This window comes from Lygodium microphyllum, chromosome 21 (assembly GCF_053477565.2).
Source record: "Lygodium microphyllum isolate KBCC chromosome 21, Lygodium_microphyllum_v1.1.10, whole genome shotgun sequence".
NCBI classification, from domain to species: domain Eukaryota; kingdom Viridiplantae; phylum Streptophyta; class Polypodiopsida; order Schizaeales; family Lygodiaceae; genus Lygodium; species Lygodium microphyllum.
The window spans coordinates 123383826-123408977 of NC_141155.1; the positions used below are offsets into that span (position 1 = coordinate 123383826).

The 25152-nt window shown below is 36.1% G+C and overlaps 1 pseudogene; it reads right to left on the minus strand.

Moving 5' to 3' along the window:
• LOC148018509 (DEAD-box ATP-dependent RNA helicase 38-like) overlaps positions 1–20914 on the minus strand; it is a 46217-nt pseudogene extending 25303 nt beyond the window's left edge.
• Positions 20915–25152: the final 4238 nt, after the last annotated feature.

Genomic DNA, 25152 nt, shown 5'->3' on the forward strand with positions numbered 1-25152 from the left:
ACACTTATTGGACTTGGACCAGCATATAAATATTTGGATACCTCTATTTCAGTTAGAGGAGGCTCTATGCCAGACTTTGAAGAATTGATTGCTTTGCTACTTATAGAAGAAATAAAATTGGGTTTGAATGCATCTAGCAGCAGTAAGAATACAAGTGGAGATAGTGTCTTTTATCATCAGAGAGGGCATGGCATCCCATCTAGAGCTAGAGGCTCATCTTATGGCCATGGTGGTGATAGCTTTGCACGTGGTTGAGGTACCTTTGGTTGTGGTGGTTTCATGCCTAGAGGCAGGGGGAGAGCTTACTCTAGAGGTAGATGATCTACTCCTCCACATAGAGATGGTGCATGTAATTATTGTGGGTAGTATGGACATTTTGAAGGGGAATGTTATCACAAGCAAAATGCTATGCCTAGGGGTCGAGGAAGGACTCAATATAACCATCATGAGGTGGCTATGTAGGTGCAAGATATGGACTTAGAGGTGGCTCTACTAGAGGCCATTTATTTGCCATGGAACATGTAACAGGGAGCATGACACACCCTACCAGTGAGGATGATTGGTTTTTGGACTCAAGGGCTACAAATCACATGAATCATCATGTTGAGTGGTTTGACACAAAAAAACAAATGCAGAATGAAGAATATGTGGCTACTGAGGATGATACTTTGCATAAAATCACTCATGTTGGTAGTGTGCCACTTGTCACTAGAGATGGAGTTGAAAATAAGCTTGGGGATGTACTTTATGTACCTACAATCACTAAGAACATCAGTTGGTCAAATGGCAGACCAAGGAATGCATGTGAGATTCAATAGATATGGATGTTTCATTGAGGAATTTAGAAATGGAAGGCTTGGTAGATTGATTGCAAAATGAAAGAAGAAAGGCAGGTTATTTGCCTTGCATGCAAGTACTCCCGTAATTCAGAATTCTATGTATGCTGAAAGTGGGCATGGTCAAGATAAGGATGTTGAATTATGGCATAGGAGAATTGATCATGTAAACCTGCAAAGATTGAAACAAATGCAAATTAAACAAGTAGTTCGTGGTTTGCCCCATTTTGGTTACGTTAATTATGATCATGTATGTGAGGCTTGTCAGTTTGGCAAGCAAGTCAGATTACCATTTCCAAAGAGGGGGAGAATCAGCAGTTATCCTTTGGAAATGGTGCATTCTGATATTTGGGTTCCATGTTAGAATGTCTCATTGAGTGGGAAATGCAAGTTTTATATTACTTTTATTGATGACTTTAGCAGAATAACTTGGGTGTATTTCATGCAGTGTAAAAGTGAAGTCTTTGAAATATTTTTGGAGTTTAAAGCTATGGTTGAAAAACAATTTGGTTGTTACATAAAATGCTTGAGGTTTGATAATGGAGGAGAGTGATGTCATATGAATTTTCAGATTTTTCGAGAGATCATGGAATCAAAAGATAGGTGATATGTAGGTATACACCGCAGCAGAATGGTGTGGCAGAGAGAAAGAACTGTATCATTACAGAGATTGCTAGGGCAATGATGAACCAAATGAATATGCCATTGACATATTCGACAGAGGTAGTGCACATTGCAGTACATATCATGAACAAGATACCTACAACATTGACTCATGTATCACCATATGATTGCCTACTTCAGGGTTTTTGGATGTGTTTGTTATGTTCATGTTCATGATGATTTGAGGAAGAACATGGAGCCAAAGGCTATAAAATGCATCTTTCTTGGATACCTTGATGAGAAGAAGGGTTACAAATGCTATGATTCAGTGCTAAGGAAGTTTACATTAGCAAGTATGTCAGATTTAGTGAGTATGGATCATGGTACAAGCCCAAGATTGCAGTGGACTTGGATTCTTATGAGAGTAGTGATGATGATGCTCATGGGAAGAAAAATTCAGCAAATGGTAAGCATTGAAATCAACACTTAGTAGTGGCAGCTATAGTCCATGGAGTGGCATGTTGAGGAGTTCACAAAAGAGTGTGGAAATTGCAAAAGGCAAGAGGACTATGGTGGCTGAAAGTTCAAAGGATGAATCTATCGATGATGAATGTGGCATTCTTCATGTAAAAACTCCCCGTACTAGAAGTACAGGAAAATATGTGCCACCACATGCAAGATCAATTGAGACTCCAAGTAGTGCACCTCAGTTGAGGAGATTAGAAAGTGTTAGATATCTTGTTGACATATAATGGGCTCATGAAGATGCATTATGCTTATATGGTTTCTTATGTATAGCATGTGGAACCCACTTGCTTTGAGGAAGCATTGGAAAGCAAAGAATGGAGACAAGCTATGGATGAGGAGATGGATGCAATGAAGAAAAACAAGACTTGGGATTTAGTGCAGTTACCTCATGGAAAGAAAGAAATTGGTTGCAAATAGGTGTACAAAGTCAAGCACAAGTCGGATGGTTCTCTAGAAAGGTATAAAGAAAGGTTGGTTGCAAAGGGCTATGCACAAACATATGGATTGGATTATGAAGAGACATTCAGTCTCAGTGACAAAGATGACTAGAGTGAGATTAGTTGGCTTCTATATATGATTGGAAATTATACCAAATGGATGTGAAAAATGCATTCTTGAATGGGAATTTAGACGAGGAAGTGTATATGGATCAGCCTAAAGGGTATGTGAATCCTAAATATCTACATTATGTATGCAAGTTGAATAAGGCATTGCATGGATTGAAGCAAGCACCAAGAGCTTGGTGTGAGAGGATTAGCAGATTTTTGTGCAACGTGGGATTTCAGCAGAGTATGGTTGATTACTCACTCTATGTGAGACATACAGAGAATGGCATGATTGTGATTTTCATCTATGTTGATGACCTCATTATTACACGTACACTTGAGAAGGAGATTGTTGAAGTTAAGCATGGTCTTCATAAGGAATTTGACATAAAGGAACTTGGTCTATTGAGGTATCTTTTGGGCATTGAGGTCATTGATACACCTCATGGTATTTGGTTGGTACAAAGAAAATATTCCTTGGAGATGTTGGAGAAGTATGCCATGACATGATGTAAGCCAGTGGATACCCCCTTGGATCAAAACATCAAAATGATTGATAATGGGCAATATGTGGAAGATGTGACTATGTTTAGAAAAATGGTTAGTAGTATTATCTATTTAACCATTACAATGCTAGATTTGAGTTATGTTGTTGGATTGATTAGCCAATTTATGTAGAGACCATGCAAATCACATTTGGATGCGGTGAGGAGAGTTCTAAGGTATGTGAAGAAGATAGTTGGATTTGGCTTATTCTATGAGAAGGGAATAAAGCGTACCTTGTTTGGGTATACTGATGCAGACTAGGCATGTGATCTTATGGATAGGAGATCCACCAGTGGTTATTCATTTTCATTTGGATCAGCAATGGTAAGTTGGAGCAGCAAAAAGTAACCTACAGTTGCTTTATCAAGTACAAAAACTGAATATCGAGGTGTTGCATTGGTAGCATGTGAGCAGACATGGCTGAGATTGGTTTTATGTGACATGGGGATTGAAATTGATGGTGGAGTCATCATATATTGTGACAACATTAGTAGCATCATGTTGCCAAAGAACCCAATCTATCATACCAGGACAAAACACATAGAAGTGCACTATCATTTCATTAGAGAAAAGGTCATTGATGGAGAGGTTGACTTGGTCCATGTCAAAACAAATGACCAAGTTGTTGATATCTCCACCAAAGCATTCGGTAAAGATAAGTTTGAGTATTTCAAGAGTGCTCTTGGAGTATTACCTTTGCAAGCTCATTCTGAGCTTGAGGGGGAGTGTTGAGAAAAATAAGGTATAGCCTAAGCCTTATCCTATGGTTGTATTAGGTAAGTGTGTTAGCGGTTGTGTAAAGTGTCCTAAAGGTCAAAGTGTTTATCTCTTGGAGAGAGACTTGAAAAAGTGGATAGAAGTGAAGACTGTATGAGGATGAAGAAGAGGAGAATGAAAAAAGCTTGAGCCTCCATATCCGTGTTTGAACCACCTTCTATTGTGCATCCCCATCGATTCTCTCATCTATTTTTCATCGTGATGAGTTTTGAATGATTTGTGATATGCTTATGTGTTTTATGTTATCACAGTTTGGTTTTGATAGGCATGTTTTTGCCTCCTTTTTGGTTTATTTTCTTTTTGTTTGAGAGGTTAAAATTGTGAATTTTTTGGGTTCAAGTATAGTTGAGTATATGTTGAATGGTTCTTGAGAGATTGAATTGGTTTTGGTTTGAGCTATATGATTTTTGTGATTTCTATTGACCCTCTGGTAGCATTCTAATGAGCTTCTGTATGCCTTTTATAAGCCTCTATATACTTTTTTAAGTGTTCTATGGAATGAATGTTTAGCTTTGATATGTTTTTAAATTTTGGAAAGGGATGAATACTAGCTCAAAAATAGATAGCTTAAAGGAAGAAATAGCTATTGAAGACTTGAAGTAAAGACTGAAGTGGCAATGATACTGATGAGCTCTGAAGGGACACTATAGTATCTCTAGTGTCTCTTCATATTAGGTATACCGCTTGAGAGGTATATTCACAATCAAAAGAAGGTTATTGAGTGTTATTGTGTTGTATTGGATGAGAATTATAATGTATAGGTTATTGAGAGCACATATGAGAGAGAGATTGAGAAAGATAGCCATTTTTCAATGCTAAAATATTGTATGAGAGATTAAAACAAAGAATAATATGGATCATAAATAATGAAGATTATGTGATTAATTTCATTCAATATTGAGTAAATTTTTTTATTTTCTTTGTTGTGGATATATAATAATAAAGATATGTTGAAGATTTGTTGTGATAAATCTGTAGGAGATTCATTCTATGATGCTACATAGAAAATTCATATTCCTTGTGTTCTTTTTCTTCATGTGGTTTCTTAAAGCATGAAGAGCAAGCTTATTGGTGTGATAAGATAGATTTTCTTGTAATATTTGTCTCATTTTTCTGGTGTTTTCTAGAGAACTCCATGTTTTGGTACACATTCAGGAAAAACTACCATCAACAAGCACTCAATAGACATTGAAAATCAAAACAATGGCATTGTTAAAGAGTAAGAAAATCAATGGAAGAGTGTAGAATTCCTCTTGCCCTTGAAGTGTTGAAAATTTTCATTGCCAAATCCACTTTTATAAGACATTCATCACTTGATGGTAGAAACACATCACCCTTGATGCAGACCCTTTTTGCTATCTCTCTGAAATCACAAAGAGCTATATCATTCTAGCTAACTATCTCCTTGAAAACTGAAGAATTAGAAATAGAAAGAATGAACATCAATGGAGGATTTGGCTTTCATTGAAGAGTTCCCAGACATTATCAAGTGAAACATTGTGAAAGTAGCTCCAAGAGTTGTGATCAATGGAAATACATAAGAATAAGAAGGAAAAGAGCTGGGACTTGTTTGTGGATGCACAACAACAAAACATGTGGGATGCTTACTGCACTGATAAGTTTCTATTTGTCCAATTGGCAATCCACTAGAAGCTAGTAGATAGAGTGTTATCCACAACTTAGGCCATTGAGACCCTCTAAAGTTGTACTACCAAAACGATGACACTATGGCAATTCTCAAAAGAATGAAATTTGATATATTTAGAATAAAATATATTCCTCTCTATAGTGGCATGAAAGCATAATTTAGAGATTGTGAAAAGAAAGAAGTAGAAGATATTGTCAAGTATTTTTCTAAAAACTGAAAACCCCTAGTCAAACTGTAGTTAAGTTTGGTTTTTGTTAGTTTAGTTGCTTGTATGTTTGTATGTTTTGCCATTTTTCTTGATAGCCTTGGTCAATCTTGGTTTTTTTTTGGACAAGTTGGAGCTAAAGATTGCTAGTAGCTATTGAACATTGTGGAACATGTATATTTTCTTACCGAGATTCTCGCACATAATGGGTATTATGGGTTCACGAGCACTTCATGTTGCACTTGTTGATGCATTGTACTCGAGGGTCATCTCCTGAAATTTTTCAATGCCATGGGTTGGGATTATGCACATTTTCCACCATTGTTGAGTACTTGCACGGCATGAGGCCTACTGCAACTATATGTAGTAAATCTTAGTTGCACACACACATGAGAGAGCATTTGTCATTGGGCATGCACATTTCTTGCATACACGATATTTGGGATGTTCATCACAAAGGAACCTCTGGTGGCTGAGTGGGTAAGGTGGTTGGGTGAGCTAGAGGGTTGTGAAGGACACCGCCAATTATGAGATGGGTTGTTCTTATCTGGTCAACATCTTGAGGACCATCATTTTCGGAGAGATTGTGAGATTTTGGATGGGTGGAGTGGAGCATGACATATTTTCTTGCTAAGAGTTGAGAGGTGAGGTTAAGGATTTAAATAATCAAGGATTTTTTTTTGCATTATGTATGACGCATGATCACATGTAAATAGGCTAGGCACATTTTCTTCAATGTATATATTATTTTTGTGTGGAGCATCGATTGATTGGCTGCATACCACGATCCAATATTGCATATTTTTTCAAATCATGAATGATTGGACATAGAGTTCATTTCAAAAAACCATATTTTTGCTAGGGCACACTACATAAAAAACAGGTTCATATCCAGAGAATGTTTATTTTGAAGACTCAAGGATCAAAGGAAAAGGTCGTAAGTTTTACATCATCAGTGAGTATTTCTAGAAGAAAAAGAGGACATGTGTGTTGAAAGTGTGTGCAATTACAAGAAAAATAGGCCAAGGAAGGAAATAAGTCGTCCAAGATAAAAGATGGAGAAAAATGATGTGATTTACAAAAATTGATATTTTTGCCCATTTTTTATGGATTTTTGAAATACTGCTCATGATGCCTTATTGACCAAATATGTTCCAATCGTTTTGAGTACCCGGATGACTATATTCAGAGTTCATATGATGAAGTTATGATCGAAACAAGTTGCAAACAGATATAGGGTAGAAAAAATGAAAATAGTGAAAAGCCGTAGAAAAGAAAAAGTCAAAAGCTGAAAGCAAAGAGACTAATGTATGTGAGAGAACTTGTAAAAACTATATAATGATGAGGAAAAGAAGAGCATGAGGAAGGTTTTTGATGTATTGAAGCATCATAAACTCTTTTTTAAGGAGAAGAAATGGTCTTTCATGCAGACTGAAGTGGAATACTTAGGACATATCGTCAGTGAAAAAGGGATCTAGGTTGACCCTAAGAAGGTGCAATGTGTTAAAGATTGGCCAACACCTACTATCACTACTTCACTTAGAGGATTTCTTGGTTTATCTTCATTTTATTGCCGATTCATCAAGCATTATTTGGCTATTGCATCTCCTTTGACTGATAGGTTGAAGAAAGAAGCTTTCTTTTGGGATGCTCTTGCTGATAGTAGCTTCAATTAGTTAAAAGGAACTCCTTACTTCTGCTTCTATTCTAGTATGCCTGGATTTTTCGAAGGAGTTTACCATATGGTGTGATGCCAGTGGCCGAGACATAAGGGTTGTTTTGTTACAGGAGCATGGAGTGATTGCTTTTGAAAGTTGCAAGCTTACAGATAAGGAAATGGCTATGAATGTTTATGACCAAGAGATGTTGGCTATCTTGTATGCAATAAAGAAATGGCATCATTATTTGTATGGCAGCCGGTTTAGAGTTCAAAGTGATCACAGGGTCCTTAAGTATTTGTATGGCAGCCGGTTTAGAGTTCAAAGTGATCACAGGGTCCTTAAGTTTTTCCTTACTTAATCCAATCTTACTCATAAGCAGCGTAGGTGGGTAGCTACACTACAAATGAGTAACTTTTGGCATGTGGTATTCACATCCATGGGCACTAAATTAGCTTCCTCTACAGTAGCTTTGCTCTCGCTCTATCATTGAATACTTGATCAAATGGAGAGGTTTGCCACCTGAGGAAGCTTCTTGGAGGCCTAATTCCATATTAGATGAGTTTCCTTACCTAAGGGACACATTGGTATCACACACACACACACATGCACACATAAACATATATATAAAGGGGGATACACACACACACACACACACAGATAAGATTGGAGAGACAAGGTTGTAGAAAATAAAGATATAGAATGGGAGTGTGAATCCAGAGAGAGAGATAGAGACAGAGAGGGAGAGGGAGATAGAGGGAGAGGGAGAGAATGGGAAGGAAAGAGAATAAGTAAATGAGAGATTTTGGGGGGCACATGGGGGAGGGAGGGAGAGACAAATAGAATAGTGATGTTGAGGTGGAGATGTCAATGAAAGAGGAAGAGGAGGAGGTGGTGGTGGTGGTGGTGGTGGCAGTGGTGATGATAGTGAAGATGATGCTAGTGGTAATGGAGGTGGTACTACTAGTGTTGATGGAGAAGGTGGTGGTATCAATGGTGGTATACATGAAGATAATCATAATGGAGGTGGTTGCAACATAAGGTGGAACAAGTGAACTATGTGGAATAAAAATTAGCAGGTTGATTAAAAAAGCTTTCCCAAAAGCTCACTCCAAAACTTCTCACATACACTCACATATCATCTACTATAGGTCCAACCAATTCTCCTTTGAGGAGGATTCAAAGTTTCTTGAAAAGAAGAATTTCTTAGTTATAGAATCACTTCGATGCATAGACATGATGTCTTCATCATTTTATTAACTGTAAGAGGTGATTATATATATTACTCTACTGACAATTTGGAATGTTGTAAAATTAGTTTAGCATTGACCTTTCCTAGAATTCTTAACTATTATATTAAGCTTTTCAATATCTTTATCTATGTATAAGCTTGTTAAAAGTCTCGATGACTTGTCATATTTTAGTGGATGGGTATTACATTTAGGATGCAGCCCAATCAATTAATTTTAATTGTCACATCAAAAGAGAAAGACTAATAGAATCAAATATTAGTAAGCTTTCTTGAGAGCAACAATGTTGATTTAGATGTATGCTTGGAAAATCCCTTTGAGCTTATTTGATCATTTAGTTAGGATGCATTTGTCTTTACTCAATATTGCTCTATATCCTCTTGCATTTATTAGGAAAAAGACTTTCTACTCATGTTGTGGAAGGGAAACATGAGCATTGAGATGACAACGCATTTTGGTGTTATAAGAAGTTGTTGAGTTATCATAATTGTAACATGTATGATTAAGTCACAATTTATGTATAATTGAAATGGCTATTACATGAACTTTAAAAAATTCAAATTTTCACTTATTTTTCTTACAATGTACAACCTTAAAAATAATATTTAGGCCTTTATTTGATGTGATTTATATATAACCAAAATAGCTATTCCCATGAACTTCAAAAAATTCAAATATTGATTTATTTTCCTTATGGCATACAAATTTAAGTATAATATTTGGGCCTTTATTTAGGTGAAAGGAGACTTAGCACAGTTAATGCTACACTCATTTATGGTTGAACTGTTCATGTGACTATGACAAAAAGATATTAAGGCCACATTAGTTGTGTATAGCTTGGAAATTCATGTGACAATGAGAGAAAAAATCAGCACATGATGGATGTTTGTTTATGTGTGAACAATATAATCTAGACACGTCTCATTGTCATAATCAATCTAAAAAGGTGCAACACTCAAGGACAAGGACTTGCACAAAAATAAGAATTAGGTTATATCTACAGTGTCACATCTTTGCTTCATTCACACGACTAACCTAGCCACTTGTCACCTACTCTTATATGGCAATTCATTATGGAAACATGTTTGTACATAATTATGGTTTTAGTTGCTTTCTTGGAACATGAGTTTTTCTTCTCCTTTCCTTACAAATATTTTATTTAGCACTTGAGTTTTTTGTTGAGACATGACAACCTATCTTCAACAAAGATTTTGACATTTGGAATAAACTTAAGCATACAAAACCACACACATTTCAACTATTCTAATACACTTTGGCTTCTAAAAATTATGAAATGGTGGTCCATTCCTTGTGATTAAACAATATTGACAAGACAATCTATAAAGAATATGAGAGCACTAAACTACAAGCATTTACATCACCAAGAATTTGTGAACGTATAATGATTGTAAAAGTTTCCCAATATTCTTGGAAGGAGATAACTATTCATACGAGTTTATGCGCTCCGTCTTCTTAATAAGTTTAAATGTCATGAGGCCAATATCTTTAGTAACTAGTAACAACATAAAAACAACCAAATCATTGTACATGAAGCAAAATTGCGAGAAAGCTTTAGTAGAGAGATGGGTATGAACAATCCCAATATGCCTAGCATATCCCATTATTTGATGTTTTGCACATAATTGAGGTAGGTCTAGAGAATAAGCTATTGGATATGCAAAAGAGATCATGTGTAGTATGGATATAGGGAACACACATAAAATGGAAACATGTAAACCACAAGCTATGCTAATAATACTAAGAGCAATTAACGATGCATTGGACTCAAATGGAGTAAGAAAAATATGTTGTATATTAAAGAAAGCAGTTGTAGCCTATCAACAAAGAAATGAATTGCCTTTATTATTTGTCACATTAAAGACAATATGATATGCACATAGAGAGACACGTTGACCAATAAAACATACACATATACATTTAAGGGAACCTTCTAGCAATATGTTTTGGAAAGGGAAAAAGGAAAATTTGGGATGTCTAGCCTTCCCCCACTAGATGTCACCAAAAGGAATCGTAGAACTATAGGGGTGTAAAGGGGGGTGTGAAGGAATCATAGAACTATAGGGGGTGTCATGTGCTTGAACAACTTTTGCAAAAATGGAAAGAGTTATGAAATTTTCACAAATTTGGAAGCAACTATCTCCTTGTCAATGAATAATCCTAAGCATGCAACTTGGTTAACTTATTACGGTTGAACATTTTGCAATGAACTTGTAAACAATTAATCCAACAAAATCACATGGGAAGGTAATAGAAAACATGGCACTCTCTTTTGAATGCTTTGCAATAGTTTTTGAATGTGTTATGGGATCCCCCTCTCAAGAAGTGCACTAGGCTCCAAAATTGAAGAGTTGCTCAACTTTTGATTTAGAACTTGGAGGGCCTTAAAGCAATTCCCATTTTCAAGGTAAAACATGCAAACAAATGTGCACTTTTTGCTTGCCAAGGTAAGATGGCGAATTTGAAAGGTATGCCACTCTCATGGTAAGCACTATAAAATATACATGTACAACACTTTCATCAAAATACGTCGGTTAACAAACAATGTGTGTAAGGTTTACTTAATATAATCTAACCATGCAAACACATTTGTCTAGGCTATATGCATAAAGATGGGATTAGTGTCATGGTGACATTCAATGGTTTTCCCCATTATAGTAATCTTGCAGTTGCAAGTTAAGCAACACCAAGATTGATATAGATAGAAATCATGGAAGTAAGGCATATACTTTTAGTTTGTCCACTAAATGATTGCAAACCCTATCAATTGTAGATGTTTGGGTTTCCTTTTCATTTTTCCTAAACTATTACTAATGATAGTGATATTCAAACTCTCTAGATCATATGTTTTTATGATTAGATGTAGATAATAGTTAACCCACACTTGATCAACACAATAATGTACCTATTAAAAGTAGACTCTCAAAATTTGTTCACTTGATTTCCTTCAACGCAGTGCTTGTAAAAGCTTAGTACAATATCCTTGAGATGCCTTGGTCACCTAATAACTTTGTTTGTGAAATTGACAATTATCTTAGGTACTGATGTAAATGGATTTTTTTGCATTACTAAGGGTTCTTGGCATATGTGTTATCATTTACTTATAATTGTAGGTATCTTGCTAACCAATAACCTATGCTTTTGCATCCAAGTTAATCCCTTAGTAGATCTTATATCTTTAGATTTGTGGAGGAGGACATTATGACACAACAAAGAATCTCCAAAAGTTAATCCATCCTTGAAAGATCCCATAAACTAAATCAAATGAATGCTTTTAACATCATCTACTTAAAACTAGGAAGAGCCTAAAAGTTAACCTATCTTAGAAAATCCCACTAAGGAAACCCAAAAATGGATCCTCTACCTAAAATCCTTAAGGAGATCATGGATAAGCCCTAATGTTGAATGTCACGTGGAATAAAAACTATAAAAGAAATGGTCCCAAGAGCTCCTAAGGTTCAACAAAACAAAGAATGATTGTACATGTTTGTATACACAAGTGATCCATTCCAAGATATTACGTGTAACTCCATGCTTCTTGTTGACAAATATCAAATATGTCCACCCTACCTAAACAATCAAATATGTAGCCCTTACTTTCATGAGGCCAATTGCTCACTAGTTTTTCCAAGGAAATTAGTTTATTCCTTCAATGGAAACATGATTCTATTATTATCCTATCATACTTTAGAATGAATAAAACTTGAAAATAATATGGCTAATATAGTATCTATATGATTTAATAGAAATGATGCACCTAGAACAACACATAAGGCATTAGAATTTTTCCTATTAGTATCATGTGTTGACTTAAGTTGTAAAATCACCTTTGTTGCATAATGGATCTCTAATTGTATAGAGACAATATGAAGCTTTGATACAACATTTAAACAATTGTTGCACCCAAGGCCAAGACTAAGGGATTCATCTTAGGATGGACTTCGTTGGGTAATGCTTGTTAGGAACCTTGACTAGTAAGACACTTAACATCTCTTTCTAGGCCATTCATTAGAATTATTCTATCATTTTGGGTAGAAAACTTGTGGCACACCATTATCATAAAGAAAGATGATGAGCTATCAGTGTCGATCCTTATTATCTCATATATTAAATTTAATGTGCTATGATTGCTCCTCCATATTATAAAATATAGTCCTCTAACCTCTTGGAGATGATGAATACCAATGTGAATTTCATGCTTCAGAGCACAAAATGCATGTGAGTCAAGCTAGGAGCAAGATAAAGTCTCCAACCATAACCTTACAAGAGGTACACTATGTTATCTTTTTGTTTTTTCCAAAATGCAAAAGTAAAAATGATAGATTATTGGATACATTTACATCATCTTGTAAAAAACAAGATAGGGTACGCCAACAAATTCTACAATCCACTAGGCATGAGCTTATAGGCAACCTTAAAGACATTATTAGACTTATGTAGAACATTTCATATGGCTAGGATTTCAAATGTACACATCCTAAACAAAACAAGTCTACATATCTTAGGACTTTTTTGCAAATTAAGCACCATGTTCATATTGGCCCACATATGTTTGTAGATAAATACCCTAACTACATTTTAGATCTTAAGAGTCTCTTCATCCAAACTGGTCCATATATCTTTGTAGATAAATATCCTAACTACATTCTAGAACTTAAGTATCTTCATCCAAACTGGCTCCATCCATAAAAATTAGCGATTTTGATCTTCATCATCATATAGATGCAGATGTGATGAAACCATTCCTTAGCTCTAACCACCCTCATTACTTTGGTCTCCCTATATTTCCAAAAAGGATGTATGATGGTATCTCTCTTACATTAACACATAGGGCACAATTTGGAGAACTTGAATCTAGGAACTCTATCTTTAGTGGGTACTTGGCTAGTTGTTATCCTCTAAAGTAGCAGATTTAGTTTGTACTAGGCATAGCCCTCTAGTTGGTTAGTAATTGAAATCTCCACTTTGTATCATCATAAGAAGAAAGTCTTCCACTTCTCCTTGAGTCTAAGGAATAGAGGTTTGATTACTTGTGAAAGTCCACCTTTATCTTCATCTTATAAGCTAGCTTCCCTTTGTGGTTGATTGAGCACTTCAAAATATCATGTCCCTACAATATTCAATGGTGACCCTTCACTTTTCTTCATTGTGGGGGGCCTTCAATATCTTTCTTTTCTTCATTTCTTATTCTTCTTATCTTTCTCCATGTCCTTCACCTTCATGAAATTAATAGTTTAGCATGATAATCAAATAGGCTTTGATTTAGTCTTATCATATTCCATTCTCCTTAATAAATTGTTGTGCATTTAATGCTCATTTAGTGCAATATTTTGGTTCCCTTGTCGAGGCAAAGGATGGTGGAACTGTCAAGGCTCTCACACTTCGAGCGTGTGGTGGAATAGAAGGCTTGTCCACTTAAGTGGATGGGATTAATGCGGTACTGATCATCCACACTTGCAACTTGCGTACTCTAAAACACATGTGGCTAGTTTAGGAAGGCTGAATTGGGAGGAACCGAATCATTGGGTTGAGATTGGAAAGATTGGATTTATTAGGCTAACCGAAAATATAAAACTCAAACTCAATTATTGTAGATTGAAAATACATCATGCTTGTTGGATTGTGTGTATATGGAAGCAAAAACAACACAAAAATGCAAAATGTAAAATATGAAACTCAAAAAATGAAAAACTCAAAACTCAAAGCTCAACTCTTCTTAGTTGAACAATCAATGTATCAATTATTGTAGATGTAACTTTCTTATCATGGATTATTGATAGTGTGAGCATTGAAGGAATGAGAGTGAGTAAAACTCAAAACTCAAAACACAAAGGCAAGGCAAAAACTCAAAATTCAAACTTGTCTTACTTGAACAATTTGTGTTACACTATTGTGGATTGAAAATAAATTATGTTTGTCATAGTTATTTGGTTGTATGTGCATTGAAGGAAGAAAATTGAAAAAAACTCAAAAAACACAAAATGCAAAATGTAAAAATGCAAAATGCAAAATTCAAACTTGACTTACTTGAAAATTTTGTGTAATTCTATTATGGATTGAAGAGGCATTATGCTTATTATAGTTGTTTGGTTGTATGTATATTGAAGGAAATGAAGTGAGAAAAACCCAAAAAACATAAAACTCAATATGCAAATATCAAAAAGCAAGACCATTGTTTTGTTGGTTGTCGCTTGTTGCCATATGTTGAGTTGGTTGATTGCTTTTGACTCTTGTTATTTTCTTTAATCTTGATTAATACCTCTTTTACCATGCACATGCACATAGCTCATTAGCATCCATTCATTCACACTCACTTATTCATTTGCACTAATTTATTTGCACAAGCTCACTCATATTCATTCATTTGCATCACATAATTCCTTTGCATTAGTTTCTTTGCACTTTGAGTTCACTTGTCCTAGGTTTACTCATTTTAGGATCAATTATCTTAAGTTCACTTCTCTTGAGTTTACTTGTCCTAAGATCACTCATCTTAGGTTACTCATCTTGAGTCTACTCGTCTTGAGTTTACTCATCTTAGATTTATTGGTCTTGATTTTACTTATCTTAGGTACTCGCCTTGAGTTTTTCTTACTCATCATCTTGGGTTTACTCGTCTTAGGTTACTCATCTTGAGTGTTCTTGTTAGCTTGAGTTTACTCGTCCTAGGGTTACTCATCTTGATGGGGTTACCCGTCTTGAGTTTACTCATCCTAGGTTTACTTGTCTTGATTTTACTCATCAACTTGAGTTAACTCATCTTAGGTTTACTTGTTAGCTTGAGTTTACTCATTAGGTTGAGTCAACTCATCCTAGGTTTTACTTGTCTTGAGTTTTCATACTACTTTCTCTCACACCTCCTACACACACACACAAAGCTCTTGTAAACACCAATTCCATCCACATACGTGTCTACTCTTACATAGCATTAATTACATTTACTTGCATCTAGGAGGCTAGTCCTTGTATTGTGTATATCTTGTCTTGACACTTTGTTATCCTGGTGATTATGATACACGTAGTATTGCTTGCCCAAGTGCACCTTGATTTTTGAAAGAAAGAAAGCCTAATTTTGCACATCTTACTCTTATATGTTCAAAGTGTCTCATGTGTCTTCAAGACTATGTGTTTGGGAATCAATTATTGAGAAAAAAGCATTAAAGTGCCTTTAGAGTTCACTAAGAAACTTGTACATACCCTCGGGTAAGTTACTATGTATAAACCCTAGGCATCACATGCATTCAAGGCATGTTTTATATACCCCTATGTAACCTATTTTTTAATATTTTATTGACCCTTATGTGACTTTTTAGCAATATTTATAAATCCCTTACTATAAGTTTATTTTTTGAAGTAAAGAATTTAATAGATCCCTATGTAATAAATACAAGATACTAAAATATAGAATCGACTGCGCAAAGCAACTCCAAAGGGTTCATAAAAATCTCTTAGTAGTTCTAGTGACTATGAAAATATCATTGTAATATATGACATCCAAATGTAGATTTAAAAAATTTGTCAATAAAAGTAAAATTTTAAAATAATTTCTAAATAGAGACATTAGGTATATAACTAGTGCATGCAATTCTTAACCTAGACCTAGTTAGTGAAGGGCATTCACGTTAGTATCTTTATTGCTAGCATTGCCTAAATCTATGACGCATAATCACTAGGAAGCTAGACTAGCCCAGACTCAATCTTAGAGGTCTTTAATAAAAATATACCCAAAAAAATAAATTGACCATCCTATTACTATCTTTGGGCTCGCTTACATTGCAATATTGATATTTATATTTGCACTATTATGGTGGTAGTAGGGCTCTAGCAAGGTATATCATTATCCCATTGATGGCTTGTGTAAACACTTGATTATTCTTTTGTACTTACATTCTTGAAAAGGACCCCACATCAATATATCATTTAGTGTAGCACCATTGAAAAGGAAAAGATGAAAAATAGTTGCCTTCGAAGCAAAATAATGCTGACAACCAGTAAGTGGGTGAATAATTTGATTACCTATTCAAAGATCAATTGAGGATAGCAACTAACATGTTAGGAAAATTGGCAAAGGATCCTAGATTTACTTGGTTCTTTGAATTCTTCCAAGAAGGACAACAAGGATTAAAAGAGAAATTCTTCTTTGAGAGCCTCCCATAGCATGGTGTACTAAAGGAAATGCCAAAATGGTCTCAACATACTCTCAATGTTGTAAATAAGCAAAAGCAATTAGTACCAGTAGGAAAGGCAATGCAAGGCCATCCTGGTAATGCCAAACCAATTGATTTTGGACAACAAGGCATGCATGCAAGTATGGGGCAGCCAAGATGCTTTGGTGATGGTACTATTTCTCATGCTATGGTGAGTCAAGGACTACATATGGAAATGCATGGTACAACTCCATATGGTATGCAACAACTAGTGTGTAGAATGCAAAACCCAATGTATTCAAGTATGGTTGGTGGAATGCACAAACCCATGTATGGTAAAATTAGCATAATACCTAGGGCACATTGTGGCATATATGGTACTACATCTATACCTTCTCAAATGTATGCAATGCAAGGGATGAATGCAAGTGGTTTGCAAATGCTTCTAATGGTGTTGGTTATGATACAAATGCAATAGGTGCATCCTTTTTACAGTAGCGAATGTATGATAGCTTGACTTCCAAATGGCAAGCAAAGAACTATGATGAGGGTGTAAAAGGGATAAAGTTTGAGGCCTTTAGTGGTGCACAAGATAGGCTAAAATCTTGGACTTCCATTCAGCAATGTGATGCAACCTATTCGGGAGATAACTAAGATTCGAAAGGCAACCACTTTTTTGAAGGAAAATGCATTACAATGATAGTCCATACTTTTAATACAAAGTAGAACTCCATCAACATGGGAACAAATTTAGCATATATTTGCTTCTAATTGGCTGATGAGCACCTTTGAAAATGTTATGATTGTTTGGAATAAGTTGGATGCATCATAATGTTAAAATTTGGAGCATATAATAAGAAGTTTTGGGGTGCATTGCTATCTATTGCTTCTTCTCGTGCTATTCCCCTTCAAGAGCATGTCATAACTCATAGAAATAGAAAATCAAGGATTTTTGCATAAAGACCACCATTACTAGCATGTCACAACTCATAGAAACAACAAGTAGAGCCGATGCTTTGCAGTGTGGAAAGGATCAAAGACCAAAAAGAGGAGACAATTTGAAAATAGGGCCTAGCATTAAAAAACTTGGAAAACACTTGCACAATACAAGGAGTTGATTGCTTTACATGTGAATAGGAGGGACACATGGCAAGGGACTATCCCAATAGGCACCAACTTGAAAGTAAGGAAAATTAGAGGTAAAGTTTCCAAGAGGTACTTGGTGAAATTTCAAAATTCACCAACTGATGCCAAATGGGATGGAAGAGGGTGACATGGAAAACCCCTCTCAATTGTTGCAAAATTACCTACTTCCATACAACTTCCTTAGTCATATTGAACCAACACAAGCCTCCCCCTTCTAAAGTGATTCCCACCCTAACCCTTATGGCCCTCACATATGTGTGCATAACAAATCACCACTTGCAAAGCAATATCTTCCCTAGATTGTGTTTGTTTCTTAGACTACAAAATAAGTCTCAAGATGGAAGGTGACACAATTGGTTTGTTATTCACTCACATTTGCACATGAATAGTATGTTGCTATTAAATTTGCAATAGCAACTTCACACAGGACTAGCTTTTTTTTAAAAACTTGCAGCTTTATATGATCCCATGACAAACATGCCATTATTCATCTAGCATGAAAACAATTGCCTTACTAAAACAACAAAAAAAAATGTAGCCATCGAGATGTTGCACCTTAGGAATAGATCGATTGAAGTATCTTTCTATCTTCTTCAAATTTTATTCGTCTCTTTTGTTTGCGAAGAGATTGAAAGCAACACCTGCAAGAAAATTTCACTCAATATAGTCCTCCCCATATAATCTAAATCAGATTTATTGAAGAAAATCATTGCATACCTTTTCTACCAAATCGACCACTCCTTCCAATTTTGTGTAGGTACGACTCATACTCTGGCTCATGGGAATACACATTTTTTATTGGTAGATCATAGTTGACCACAAGAATGACCTAAGATCCCCACCACAAAAAGGCCCCACAAAAAAAAACCAAACAGTACTAATAAAGCCAAATAAAGTTACACAAAAAAAAACATGTTGGTCCATTTTCAGGAATCTTGTACCTAATGGTTTACACACAACAAACAAATATGTACACCTAAAAGGAACCTTCAGTTACCTGTGCTTGATCAAAACCTCGAGTGAGTACATCTGTTGTTATCAAAATACATGTCACTCCAGACCTAAATTCATTTATGGATGAGGTCACGATCCTCAAAAGACATACCACCATGAATGGATGTGCATGTTGTCTCATCGTTGCTAGTCTACCATGTAATTGCCTTGTGCTACTTTGAGTTTTGGCAAAAATAATTGCCTACACAAACTTTTCAACAACAACAAGAAATATTCGATCAATAAGCACATAAATTTTGGCTTATTCATTTGGGCATTTTACATGATATTGCTTGATAACATCAAGAGAGAGCTCTTCTTTGTTTTTACAAACACAATGTTTGCCTTGGGGGCTATCTTTATTGTGAACTCCCTCGCTTGATCATTGAATGTTGTAGGAAAAAAAAACACATGCACATTCAAGAAGTGTAAATGTGACCCCATTCTGGGTTATGATGTAGATAAGGTAATTGATGATGCGACAAATGGTTATCAACTTATGACATGACAAATGGTTTCAAACAAAGCCAAAGGGGTAGACATAACACCAAAGCTCCTTCCCAAGAGACTTGATACAACAAGAGAAATGCTATTTCTTTATTCTACATGCTATTAAGGAAAATGTCCATACAGTCCCACCACTATTTTTTGTGATGTACTTAATGATACACGAAGAATTATCTTGGAAACCATTACTAGCAGTAACATAGAGAAAACATGCTCAGGTCCACATCTCTAGCCAAAAATTCTAAATGTGATACCCATAACTTTCTAGAAAAGTGCACCATTATTGTTGTCAAAACATTGTTCTCTAGGAGATAACCCCAATCTATAGAAGAGAATAATGCAGAAAAAAAAGAATCATATATAGAATAAAGTAGACATGTGCAAGCATATGACCAACTTCATAAAAAACCAGCACTTTTATGTGGTTGGTGCTCATGATTTTTACAGTCATCCCTTTTTTAATGGCTCCTAGTGTATCAATCACAACTCGATCGACAACCTCCTCACTCTTTGCTCTTGAAAAAAAGTTATTGTCGGTAGAATATGAAGAGATGGCATGAACAAAAGTGATGCCCAAAAATTAGGTCATCTTTTGAAGCACCTCATCATTCCACCAAGAAATCACACCAATCAGACAATATGGTCAAATTCTAGAAACGAAACTCCTTCAAAATACATATGAAAATACTTGGATAGCCAATTCTCTGGTTGGATAGGCAAAGATTACCTGAGGTGCTTTCAAAGCAAGATTGACCCTACTCAGCATTCTGAGGATGAAACATGTAGTCTTGCTAGACCCATTGTGAGCCTATGCAATAAGATGGTGGTATGGTAGAGTTAGGATCATAGGCAAAGTAAGCGGTTGGATTCTACTAGGTCTCACAAAGTTCATCTTAGAGTAGAGCACCTGCAAGAGCTTACGTGATAGCTTTAGATCCTTGAATATATTTGAAGAAGCATAAATTGTATTTTTGTCTGGCATGACCTAACACGTATCAATGACCAGTGAGAAACCTACCTTAGTAGTGATACAACAACACATTTTGTCCTTAAAGTCCAGTTTAATCCATTGTTTGGCATTGAATTCGAGATTTGTGTCCTGAATCATTGATTCTTTATTATGAGATAAACATATTCCTATAAAGCCTAATTTTAACACAACTACAACAAGAAAATGAGGATGGCTTACAGCTTTAATTGAAGCTTCTGACGATTCCATGAATTCATCAAGCTTGCCTAACTTCAAGTTGACCTCAGGAGTGTCGACATCATCGCCTTTGAAGGTCTATTCCTTAGAGACCTCTTCATCTTTGGATGCCTCTTTGAAGAGGGACATGGATCTCAGCTTGGATGTGGACTCCTCATCTTCCGACCCCTTTTTGTAGCCATCTTCTAGTGGCATGGACTCCGAAGGCTTGTCTTTTTCTTTCACTTCCTCTCTGTCTATTGCGCTGGAAGTCTTTTGCACTTCTGTGTTCGTACTACTGCTATTGCTGGTGGACACCATAGCCGAATTGCGAGAAGAGGAAAATACTTGTTTGGCTTTCCTTTTTTCACCCATCCCCAATTTGAAGTAAGTAGGATAAATTGTTGCAAAAACATTCTAAGAAAAAGCTTTTGCTCGCCCCCATCCCTAACCCATCCTATTATTTGTTGGATGCCTTACCTTCCTTTGTAATCCTCCTCGAACATATTTCCTTGTGCAACTTGCACAAAAAGTGTCCCCCCATGGATGCTCGTAGAAGCTATAGATCTTATCAAAAGATTGACTTATATAATGTGTGTCAAAAAATATTTCAAGTTGTGGCTCACAAGAACATATTGGTCAATTAAAACCAATGAATAAGAAGTGAACAACTACCTCATATTGACACTCTGTGGTAAGTCCTTTCTTTTTTATAGCCATTACAATACATGAAAATAATAACCACTATCGGAAAGGACTTAGAAACCATGGCTATCATCAAGGCATGCTTATGACACTAGTTAGGTAGACAATGCAATAGGCCAAGAGAGTCTCCAACATTGATGAAGTTCAACCATATGCCTTATAATCAGAGCTTACTAATTGGAGGGCCATACCATTGATTGATGCAAACATCAAAGAGAGGAGATAATTGCCAATTTAGGAGGGATAAAATCAATGAGGAGAGGGGGTCTAGTGTGTGGAGGACAAACAAGAGGTCAATGTTAAGGGTTAGGCTAGTAAAGAGTGTAACTATGTTGAGTGAAAATATCCTAGCGTGAACTCAACCCTTCTTGTTGATTGTGCTTCCTCCTTTCTTCCTATTCATCCAACTATTGAGATGCCATTGCCATCTTGAGAGAGAGAGAGAGAATCACTTACGTCTACACTAGAGACATAAGTGATTCTCTTGAGAGAGAGAGAGAGAATCACTTATGTCTACACTAGAGACACATTGTTACATTAGATATCACCTAACATCTAGTCTCATTTACACATATTTTATCTTTTATTTCTTTTAAGATGAGAGATATAATTCTTTGTATGTACTAGTGAGATCTTTGAAGAGGCACACCAAAAATTGTACTTGCTAAAATTGAAAAAACAATTGAACAATCAAACATGCACATTGCAAAGTATACAAGATCCCATACCAAGATTCATTGCCACACTTTATCTGGCATACTGCCTTCCTCAACTCCATCATCATCTTCAACACATGTCAAAGCTATAAAAGGAACCAAGTTATCCTCAACATTTGTTAACACTTCCTTGGGTTATGCAAGACTACACAACACAGTATCATTATATCACATTTGATGTTTCACATGCAATTTCATAGCAAACAAGAAATACCACCTTTGAGGGATTACAGAAGTCCATAGATGTACAACTTCCAATACTCTCACTTCTGTCTACCATTGCGTAGACACTTTAGTACTTTCACCTCCCACAACAACTTGTCACGAGAGTCATATATAATTTGAAATACCCATAAATGTAGATCTAGAAGCTGCATAATAAAAAAGTGAATGCACTAAACTAAATCTAAGCTTTCTTCATTAGATGACCTTGTCAATACAATGCCGAGGTATGTGTGTTGTTGGTACATAGGGAAGTGCATTAACTTTGGCACATTTAACAATAATCCCTTCAGATCCTGGAGGTAAGTCATCTTCACTAACATGGCCTTTTGCAAGTGAAGATCTCCTGTAAAAGATCCTTGGAATATTGTGGTAGTTTACTAGATAAGGTTGGAGCATCTTTCACTGTGAATAACCAAACCTAAATGAATTAAAAAAACATTAGAACTAGTCAAATTTTATCTAAACTTTGAGGCACTCGTCAACACAAGAAAGCATTTCACACATTTTATGAACATGATCTGTTCAAGTTTGCTCCAAGGAGAGGAGGGAGGATATATGCATTTGAGAGAGAGAGAGAGAGAGAGAGAGAGAGAGAGAGAGAGAGAGAGAGAGAGAGAGAGAGAGAGAGAGAGAGAGAGAGAGAGAGAGAGAGAGAGAGAGAGAGAGAGAGAGAGAGAGAGAGAGAGAGAGAGAGAGAGAGAGAGAATGGCTCGAGGGGATGATCTTGGTCTGCAACTTGAAGCTTCATTATTTATAGAGGTTTGAAACTTTAGGCAACTTGGTGCATGTTAGAGAGAGAGAGAGAGAGAGAGAGAGAGAGAGAGAGAGAGAGATAGAGAGAGAGAGAGTATGTGTGTGTGTATGCACATGCACACACTCGTGTTTGAGAGTGAGAGAGAGCGAGGAGCATGAAAATACATGTGTTTCAATCTCATTTTAATTAGGGAGAAAGAATGTTGTAATTACAAAGTAATGGAAAGGATATTAGGGCCAAGACACATGTAGGTCAATTTACCTGCGCAAGTTGCAAAAGTGCCCATTGACATGCACGTGTCCAATAACTCTTAAACTTTAACCCCACAAAATAAGGAACCTCAACTAGTGGGTTTACTCTATTGACTCTCCAAACATGGAAGTTTGTTGAGCATTGGATTATCTCTCTCTCCTTTGATTGTGATTTCTCTCTCTCATCTATGTAGCACATGAAGCTCTACATCCACTATTATCAACTCTACCTACACGTGGTTGTTGCCTCGCTATTGCGCTCCACGTTCAATCACATTCTCAGCTCAAGTCATGAAATTATGGGTTGTGCAACTCTTAGGAGCCATCTCATACACATGTCAAATCAACTTGTGGAGATGTTGAAGAGCATGTGGTCTCATGTTGTCACCATTTAGCTACACAACTACAATACTCATGCCACTGATATGTCCATACCCAAGGCTTTTGGATGCCTCACTTATGCAACCTCCACAAAAATTCCAAGAGCTCCAATGGCCCCTGCATATAACTCTTGGCTCCCATCACATCTAAGCAATTCTATTGTCTACAACTGACAACTCCATCACTATGTAAGTGTAAGGCATTATTCAAGAGCCCTTTTTGGTAAGAAAATCTTGGCTAGTTCTATGAATTGATAATACCCTTATGTAAAAAATACACATACGGAATATAGATACTCCTTTTATGAATAAATTTATGCATTTTAAAATTTTTCCTTCTGTGAATGTATATCTGTAAGACTATCTTTTTTAATATTCCCTTGTTTTGAACTCACATGATGCACATTTTTATACATAATAACTTACCTGAGTACATACCATGCACAAGAGGACTAGGAAACATTTTGTCACATCACAAGGACTTGGCACACATAGTATCTAGGTAACACACATTAGGCTAACATCACATAGGGACATTTGGGATCATCGTGCACAACCACAATACTCATTTCCACATCTATACATAGGACACACTACAAATCAAGTAGGGGAAAACTCACTTCTGACCATTATATTGGCCCAACAAGTAAGAGGCTACTGACCAAGTTGTCAAGAGTCCTAAGCCAAATTTGAATCATTTCAAGTCTCAAAGTACAACAAGACTGAAGTAATTGAGAGAAGCAGCCACCCATTCAGCCCACAATTTTGACATTTGCACTTAGTGCACAATCACAATGCAATTTGACAAAAGAGAGGTAAATTTGAAGGATAGGAACTCCAAGAAACAAAGTTGAGAGATCCAAGAAGAGTTGACAAATCTAGAGATTCAAAATAATAGAAGTAAACACGAGGTGGAACAAGAAATTGACTTAGCAAGAAGAGCTAAAGAGTTTGCCATCTAGCTATTAAGAGCCTCCCAAAGATTGACCTTAGAAGCATTGAGTGTGGCATCACTCATGTGTCATTAGTTCTTCCTATCTTTTTCACAACATGGTACTCTCACAAATTCACCAAGTGCATACATGCGCAGAGTAGATTACATCGATGGAAAAAATCCAACCATGAACATCCAAGACTTGAAGATTGCATTAGCACTTGAAACTTTCATGAAGATCTCAAGTCTCAAAGTATCTAGATGGCATGCCATCAGAGCAACAAGACAACATGATCATTTTCGAACCTCGACAAAGAGCGAAAGACATTCATATCCAAGCATAGAAAATTGCTTCATCAACCCCACACATAATTCTTCATCAACAATTTGACTCTTCATCAACCATCACTTTAGCAATAAACAAGGCAATGTAATCTTCACTATGCACACCCCTGTGCATAGCTCCACCCAAGTCCCAGCCAAAAGTCTACTATTCTTCATCATTGTTTTGATCCCTTATACTTCCATTTTAACTTTGTAAGGTTGCATATTGAAAAGATTGCTATCATGCAAGAAAACAAGGGGAAAAAAAAA